Source organism: Caenorhabditis elegans, chromosome IV (genome assembly GCF_000002985.6).
Source record: "Caenorhabditis elegans chromosome IV".
Classification (NCBI taxonomy): domain Eukaryota; kingdom Metazoa; phylum Nematoda; class Chromadorea; order Rhabditida; family Rhabditidae; genus Caenorhabditis; species Caenorhabditis elegans.
Window position 1 is genome coordinate 4,553,207 of NC_003282.8, and position 8,449 is coordinate 4,561,655.

Below are 8,449 nucleotides of genomic sequence, written 5' to 3' on the forward strand. Positions count from 1 at the left end.
CGGCAAATTGGCAAATTGCCTGTTTGTCGCAAGTTTTCCATTCCGGCAAATTGCGATTTGCCCAAAATTTCAATTCCGGCAATTCGCCAGTTTTCAATTTCGGCAATTTGTCAATTTGCCGAAAATTTCAATTTCCGGCAATTTGCCGATTTGCCGGAAGTTTTCCATTCCGACAATTTTCCGAGTTGCCGATTTGCCAAAAATTCCAAGTCCGGCGATTTGCCAATTTGCCGATTTGTCGGAAAAAATTGTTTACCCATGATGTGAACGTCGACATTTCTGTGGATTGAACTCCTATGATGCTCCAAAAATGTCAAATTTTCCAGAACAAATCCTGAACTCTGACGCCGCTCCCACGCCCTCTCAAAGGTTCAAGCTTCCTCTCAAATCCAGATGTCTCAAATTTCATGACCCCGAACACATTTCCCCCACTTTTTTGCGTCACTTTTCCGATTTTCACATAAAATTTCGCAAGCCCAACTTCAAAGGTCATTCAAACAATCTTCTTTCTAGATTTCCTAATAAAAAAATTCGTCATGCTCATACTCAGATCATATACCATATAACTTAATCCCATTCAATTTCTCACACTTGAGAGTAGTCGAGTAGGGTGAAAATCGTAAAATCAAATAAATCGCGCGACCCCCCCCCCCCCCCCCCCAATGATTGTTTGCAGCACCCTCTCTCTGCGTCATCATCATTTCTCGGGGTTCAGAACTAGATTCTTTGGCGAATAAAACATAAAATACGCCGAAAAAAGAACTGAGAATCAGTAGAGGAGAAGCTGAATTTATTAGATTACGTCATTCCCCCATCTCTTCTAATGGGGAAAGGCGTTCTTTTGTTCGAGAAGTGTCACTTCACTTCTCCTACAAAAACGGAAGAGGTCACTCACTTCTACGTAACATTTCGAAAAAAAATTCCTACAACATTCCTTTTTTCATTGTTAACTATGTTTGCTCTGAAGTTTATATAAAGCCCGACCCATTGCGCGCTGGTTCATCTTTTCTTGATTCTTTGTGTTTGTTCTTATGATGTTCGATGAGTTGTAATTATCGTTGTGATCAGCGAAATATCAAATACCAGCCGCTGACCAAATGTTCCCGACTCTAAGCAAGAAACTATCAAAATATCTTGACATTATCCTCACCAATTCCCAAGCCAATACATTTTCAAAAACTTAAAACGCAATTTTCCACCAAACTCCAATAATCCTACAATAATCCTACAGCACCCCAACAGTACCACTACAGTACCTTGACACTATTCCCTACCAACTCCCGAGCCAGCACTTCTTGAAAACGTTTTAAACTCAAAATTTCCTAAACTACAGTAACCCTACCGTGTATCTACAGTACTCCTACAGTACTACTACAGTACCTTGACATTATCCCCCAGCAACTCCCAACCCAAAACCTCTTCTGTAGACAAAAACTCAATTTTTCCCAGACTACAGTAACCCTACCGTATGCCTACAGTACTCCTACAGTACTACTACAGTACCTTGACATTATCCCCCAGCAACTCCCAACCCAATACCTCTTCTGTAGACAAAAACTCAATTTTTCCCAAACTACAGTAACCCTACCGTATACCTACAGTTCTCCTACAATACTACTACAGTACCTTGACATTATCCCCCCCACCAACTCCCAACCCAATACCTCTTCTGTAGACAAAACCTCAATTTTCCTAAACTACAGTAACCCTACCGTATACCTACAGTACTCCTACAGTACTACTACAGTACCTTGACATTATCCCCCCCACCCACTCCCAACCCAATACATCTTCTGTAGACAAAAACCCAATTTTTCCCAAACTACAGTAACCCTACCGTATACCTACAGTACTCCTACAGTACTACTACAGTACCTTGACATTATCCCTCACCAACTCTTAACCCAATATCTCTTCCAACTACAGAAAAGAGAGTTGAAAGATCAAAGGTCAAACTACAAACTACAAACGGACGGAAGGACACGCGCTTTATATATAGTAAATGATGATATGTAGGCTTTAAAGGTTGAGTATCGTCAGTAGGTATTGTAAAACCTTTCAAAAATTTGTGCATTTCTTATGTGCAGTCAAAAGTGGTCTTTGAAAGTCGCTTTTTGGAATATTTCTACTTGCTCAAATTTAGTCAAGATGCCCATATTTTTTCGAAAAAATGCAAAAACTTGGACCTAAATTTTTGAAAAATCTACGCATTTTTGGACTTTTTTATTATGATATTGGGATATTTTGGACTGTTATAAGTGTATTTATACCTCAACTAAATCCAGTGAAAAATGCTTCAGATCTAAGATCCTAAGTTAAAGGTGCTGAAATACATTTTCTGACCATATTCTTCCTAATAGTGTAGCAGCTTTACCTCTTCCACTTTGACGGCTCATATCTCGGTTGTCTGTGAATCTGTGTATAATATCATATTATTTTTAACTAAAAAAATTCGTGTTAAATATTTCTCTACATTTTGACAGTTGTAAAATTATTATGAAAATTAATGACAACCGAGATATAAAGAAGTTTATGTAGACCGTATTTTCCTATCAGCCTAGCACCTTCCTCTCCTATTTTGATCCACTTTGACGGCTCACATATCGATTACCTTTGGCTCTATAAACAGTCTCTCAGTTGAAAAATACGTATCGAATATTTCTCTACGTTTTTATAGTTAAAATATTTATTTGAAAGTCAATTATATCCGAGAAATAAGAATTCAAAGTAGAGCAAATCTTCAAAAAAGAACCAAGATATAACCTTTCAAAGACTAGTAATAAGGCACAATACTAATCACGCCAGCAACAGTTTTGTTAGTTGACAATGCTAATAATGCAATGCCTTATACGTACTCTTACCAAATGCACGTTCTTGCCTCATGCCTACCTATCCAAGTGCCTGCCTGCCGCCTATTTTCTGCTTGGTTTAAGGTTCCTTCCACAGCTGATCTACAGCCACCCATACTCTCTGCCTTCCAAAAAACCACATCACATTACTCATCATGATAATGGTTTCTTATCAGAATGTGTTTGTTACTTCTTTAGTACCGTGTTAAATGTAAGTTCTAACCGCACAAACAAACATTGATCGTTTTTTGATACTTTGAACAAAGTTTCGAAGAAATAAACCATTTTGGGGGAAAAAAGAATTCAAAACGACTAATTTTTGTACATTTGCGTGGCCTGTGGCCTCATGCACCTATAAAATTTGAATATTAAAAGTCTTCTACATTTTTCCAGTTTTCTGGGTAATAGGAACATCGAATAAAAATAGTCAAAATATTCCAGAACACATCACTATCAGTTCATAAAATTATCAGAAAACACAGTCCCCACTCTCCACAAAATATGATAAATTAATGTTGTTTCTCTTCCTGAATTAATCATCATAACCTTTGACGTAAAACCATATTTAAATTATAAACTTCTCCTCACTCATCTCCTTCACTTTTCGGAGTCAACAAGTCTAATACCACCCCAGTAATCCTCTTCTATTCTTAAGAATATTCTTTTGTCTACAAAACATTTCCCGACCTCAATTTCCGTCAGAAGGCAGAATTATTCAGTTTTTGAAGAGTTGCAAAAAGACGGGCGCCTCACACTTGCCTTACGACTCGCCTTCCACTCGGTGTATAACTCAACCTATTGTTGACACCGTAATTGGCTCACCGCGCACCTCCGCGCTCCTCCATTCCTCGTCACTTAGTCACCCATTTATGGGTTGTTTGATTGAATCGGAATCACTATGCATATATTTAACATCTTACTCACTTTTTTCTGGTGAGTGTGAAAAGAAGAAGCTTCTCGAATTTTCTGGTATTTTGTTTTTTAGGTATGTTCGGAGAATACGGCAATTACGGGTTGCCGAAAATTTTTAGAGCCGGAATTTTTAGCTGGCACGTTTTGAGTACGGCTACTTAGATTTTGAAGTTTCTGGCAATTGTAACTAAAAATGCATAATTTCGAAAAATCCGGGAGCGGTCTTTTGCTGAAAATTTTTGAGTTCAGGAAGTTAGTCTAAAATTATTGTATTTGAAATTTTCGGTGAACAATTTGTTTCAAAAAATTTTTCACAATTACACCTACCTACTGGCCTTGTGCCTAAACTCGTGACTAATGCAATCAAAATAGGTAGGCACGTAGATAGGCATGTCACGTGTCTGAAATGCCTAACCTGCACATTGTTTTTCATCCAGTGCAAGAAATTAAAAAATTCAGGTAGGCAGGTAGATTGGTTGTTAGCTAGCAATGTAGGTAGGAAGATAGGTAGGTAGGAAGATAGGTAGGTAGGTAGGTAGGCAAGTAGGTATGCAGTTAAGTAGGTAGGTAGGTGTGACTCAATGATTGTCAGTATTAAACTTGTTCAATTTTCAAAACAAATTACCAGGAATTTCAAGAATTCCGTACCTTTAATTTCGATTTCCGCATGATCTACTTTCTCCCTCCAATTTCGGCCTTTGCTGCTTGTCACCTCGACCACACTCTCCTTATCTTTCACTCTTTTCCATCAAAAGTCAAAAAAAAAACTAGGAGAACTGTATTTCTGTCACTTTGTTCATGTCAAATATTTGTGCACTGCGTCCCCGGCCGCCTCCCACCAAACCGCAAGAAACGCTTTACCTTCTTTCTCTCTTTCAACCCCTAAAAATTTCATTGATTTGTGCTTGTGTGCTCGGATCACCGCCATATCATTGAAATCGATGACGTGGCACATGTGATCCTTGCGCCGCCCACTCATAAAGCTCTCTTCGTGTCGAGACCCACTTTTACCACATTTTTCCCTGACCTGATAAGCATGCATTTGGTAGGTGACACATTCCCTCAGCCACACCCCAAAACGTGTTTCTTGTTCGTTTTCTGACACGCGCCAAAGGCCACACTAATTCATCATTTTCTTTATTTTTTCCGTCTTCGTCCCTGATCTATATATATTCCCTAGAACTTTCCCACTCTAGAATTTAATTAAATACGTTCGCATTTTCTCATATTTGCCAAAATATTCATCTTCTCTAATCCTTGAAAATCTCAAGTGTTCGTAGGATTTTTAGATTATTAATTTTTTGTTGAGTATTTTTTAGAAATTTTGGAAATTGTCAATAACTTGAAATGCCTGAAAATTTCTGAAACTTCCAATTTCCAAGGGTTTTAGTTTACATTTGGAGTTGTTTTTCAGCCAGTTCTTCAACCCAAATATATATTCGAAAATTGGCTGAGTAGCGACTCAGTTTTAATGACTCTGTATCGTGCTTTATTTCGTTCGATGCAAAATGTTATTTTCTACAAAATTGTCTCTTGAATCAAATTTCTAACTTTATTTTGAACAAAGTTAGGACGATTTTAAGTTTTGGTGAGTCGCTACATAGCCAATGTTTAAAACCACCACAACTTTGTTCCAAATGGTTCCAGAAACTTGATTCAAAGAACGAAAATGTAGATCATGAAGTGTCGATTGAAATCTAATTCAATTTTGATATGGAATCATTGAGTCGCTACTCAGCCAATATTAAATTCTCCTGAATATGTTAAATAGAGTTTACTGAACCACTCTCCCCTTTTCCAGACCCCTCTACGTCAAAAACAGGTGAAATTAAAAAAAGAAACCTTTCCGTCTAGTTCACGTATACTTTGGGAAGGAATTAATTAAAGAATTGTGTGTTAAAATACGCACGTCTACGCAAAACAATTGAATTTTCCGCCCATAAACAATTGTGTTTTGCCCATAAAAACCGGATGACACCCTCCCTCTTTTGGAGAAGGGAAAATTAGATTTGAAAGGTCATTTTGGAATTTTTGTCAATAGAATTTCATCGATTTTACTTGTAGATCTATCTAAAAAAGATTAATTTTTATTTATTAGGACCTTTCATTTATTTTTTTCCTGAGCGATTTTCGGGCGTTTTCCGGGTATTTTCCTAGAAAATTGCAACTTCAAATTAGATTATTATCACTTTTTTTGAATCCTCTAATCCCTATGTTCTCAGAGCTCCCCCTTCCCTCCGTTAAATTCAGATTAGTCAAATTACGAATTCCTACATGCTTATATGCTCAACTGCAAAATTTTTTGATTATTTTCCACTACTTTTCCCGCAACTTTTGCATAATGTTTTTATCATCAACATCAAGGCTAACGAACAAAATTTCAACACTCATAGTCAATTCATAAAATAAAACGCGTCATATGTTTGATAACGGCATTTTTTCCCGAAAAGCCGCAATTTATTAGTGTGCCACACGTAGGTACTATTTTTTGATAGAAATTTAATAAAGTTTTAGGAATTCAAAGAATAATGGTTAAAAAATCTGTTTTCAAGGTGTTTTTATTTAAAAGTGGAAAAGAAAGTTTTTGAGATTATCTATTTTCAAAATACATTTTTTGGTAGACAGGCCTGCCTTCCGCATATTTTCTTATAGTGTACGTTTTAGCATTTTTCATTTTCTAAACTTCATGAACTCTTGTGCTTTGGCATTAGGGCTGGCGTAGGCCTTCTTGATGACAGGTAGGCAGACAGGCAGGCAGGCAGGCAGGAGTTTTGCACCTACTTTAAAAGTTTACCATTATACTAATCCCCCGGCGCCCACTTAGATACTTAGATACTTAGACGATCCGTTCTTCAGGAATTCGTGGTATTCCTGCGGATCACAGCAAGCCATTGTTTTCGGTCCTTGGCTATAGTGGACCAGGGGGTGATGACTTCTCCGTCTGCGTCACGAGTGGTGATCTCCTTTCGCAGCGAATCAGTCCATCGCATCGGCGGCCTTCCAACAGGCCTTTTCCATCCATATGGGCGCCATTCTGTCATCAACGTGGTCCATCTTCCGTCTTTCCTTCTCGCAACGTGTCCAGCCCATCCTAGCTTTCTCTTTTTCACGAAATTGAGCGGATCCCTGACTAGAGACATCGTACGAATGTCTTCTCGATGGAGATCTCGTTCTCGTTGTTGAGTGAGTGTGATTCCCACAAGCCGTCTTTCTAGGGAGGCATGTGTGATTCGTACTCGTTCGGATAGAGCTTTGGTGAATGTCCAGGCTTCTGAACCGTAGGTGAGCGCTGGAAGGACAATTGAGTCGAACAGATTCGCACGAATCTTCTTGTCGGTGATGGAGTCGGTGGTGTTCTTGATTCCATTGAATGCAGCCCAGGCTGCTCGACGTCTTCGGTGGATTTCCGGCATCAAGTTGTTTTGGGCGTTGATTTGACGACCGAGGTAGATGTACTCGTCGACGTCGTCGAGCTGGGTGGTGGGGGAAGGGCTACCGAAGTAGACTTTACTGGGGTCAGCGAATCGGTTTCGCAAGACTTTCGTCTTCCCAGTATTGATCTCGAGACCTACTTCAGAGCATTTTTGTACGAGTTCTTGGAGCATTTTGCTGGCAGTATTCGGATGATTGGCGATGAGCACAATATCGTCAGCAAATCTGAGGTTCGTTAGATTTCTGCCATTCACTCTCATTCCAGGGATCGTATCGTAATCCTCAGCTTCTCCTTTCAATTCAATCCAGGAAAGCTTTCGGAAAACGTGTTCGAGGCAAGCGGAGAAGAGATTCGGAGAGATGGGATCTCCTTGTCGAACTCCTTTGGTCACAGGTACTGCGACTGGCCTGTGGAATGGGGTAAAATTTGTGGTACAATTTTTATAACACTCTTTCAGTAGATCAATATAGGCTCCATCTGCACCTTGCTCGTCGAGACTTTTCCAGATTGCCTGGTGTTCAACACTGTCAAATGCCTTCTTGAAATCTATGAAGACAAGTGTCAGTGGGATCTGGTATTCCCTGCCGACTTCAAGAAGTCTTTGGAGCGAGTGGATGTGATCGATCGTAGAGAAAGACCGTCGGAATCCGGCCTGCTCGACAGGTTGAGCCTCATCAAGGGATCTTCGCATTCTATTCAGCAAACACTTGGTGAATACTTTGTAGAGTACGGGTAGTAGGCAGATGGGCCTATAGTTTTCCAAATTCTCACGGTCACCTTTCTTGAAGATGAGAGTGGTTTTGGAGGTTTTCCAGGGTTTCGGTACATTTCTGCTGTGGAGGTACCTGTTGAATCGATCCGTTATCAGGTCAATGACGTTATCGTGGCAAGATTTCAAGAAATCTGCACTGATTTTGTCTTGGCCTGCAGCTTTACCATTCGGGAAGGAACGGAGAACATGACGAATTTCTTCCGGGAGAAACGGCGGTGGAGTTGCCGTGGCGGGTATTGAAGATGTTTGAGAGTTGCTCACAGCGCTTTTGAAGAGCTCCGTGTAGAACTTCTCAATCTCCTGCTCCATTTTCACCCTGGAAGTGATTCTTTCACCAGTAGAGGTTGATTTGAGGCATGGGATAACTGACTTATATTCGTTGATGTCCCTAGCAACTCTTTTCAAACTCTTTTTCTGGTTCGCAGCAGATAGAAGGCGAGTACTGGCAAAAGCTTCATGGTCTTTCTGAACTGCTTCACGACA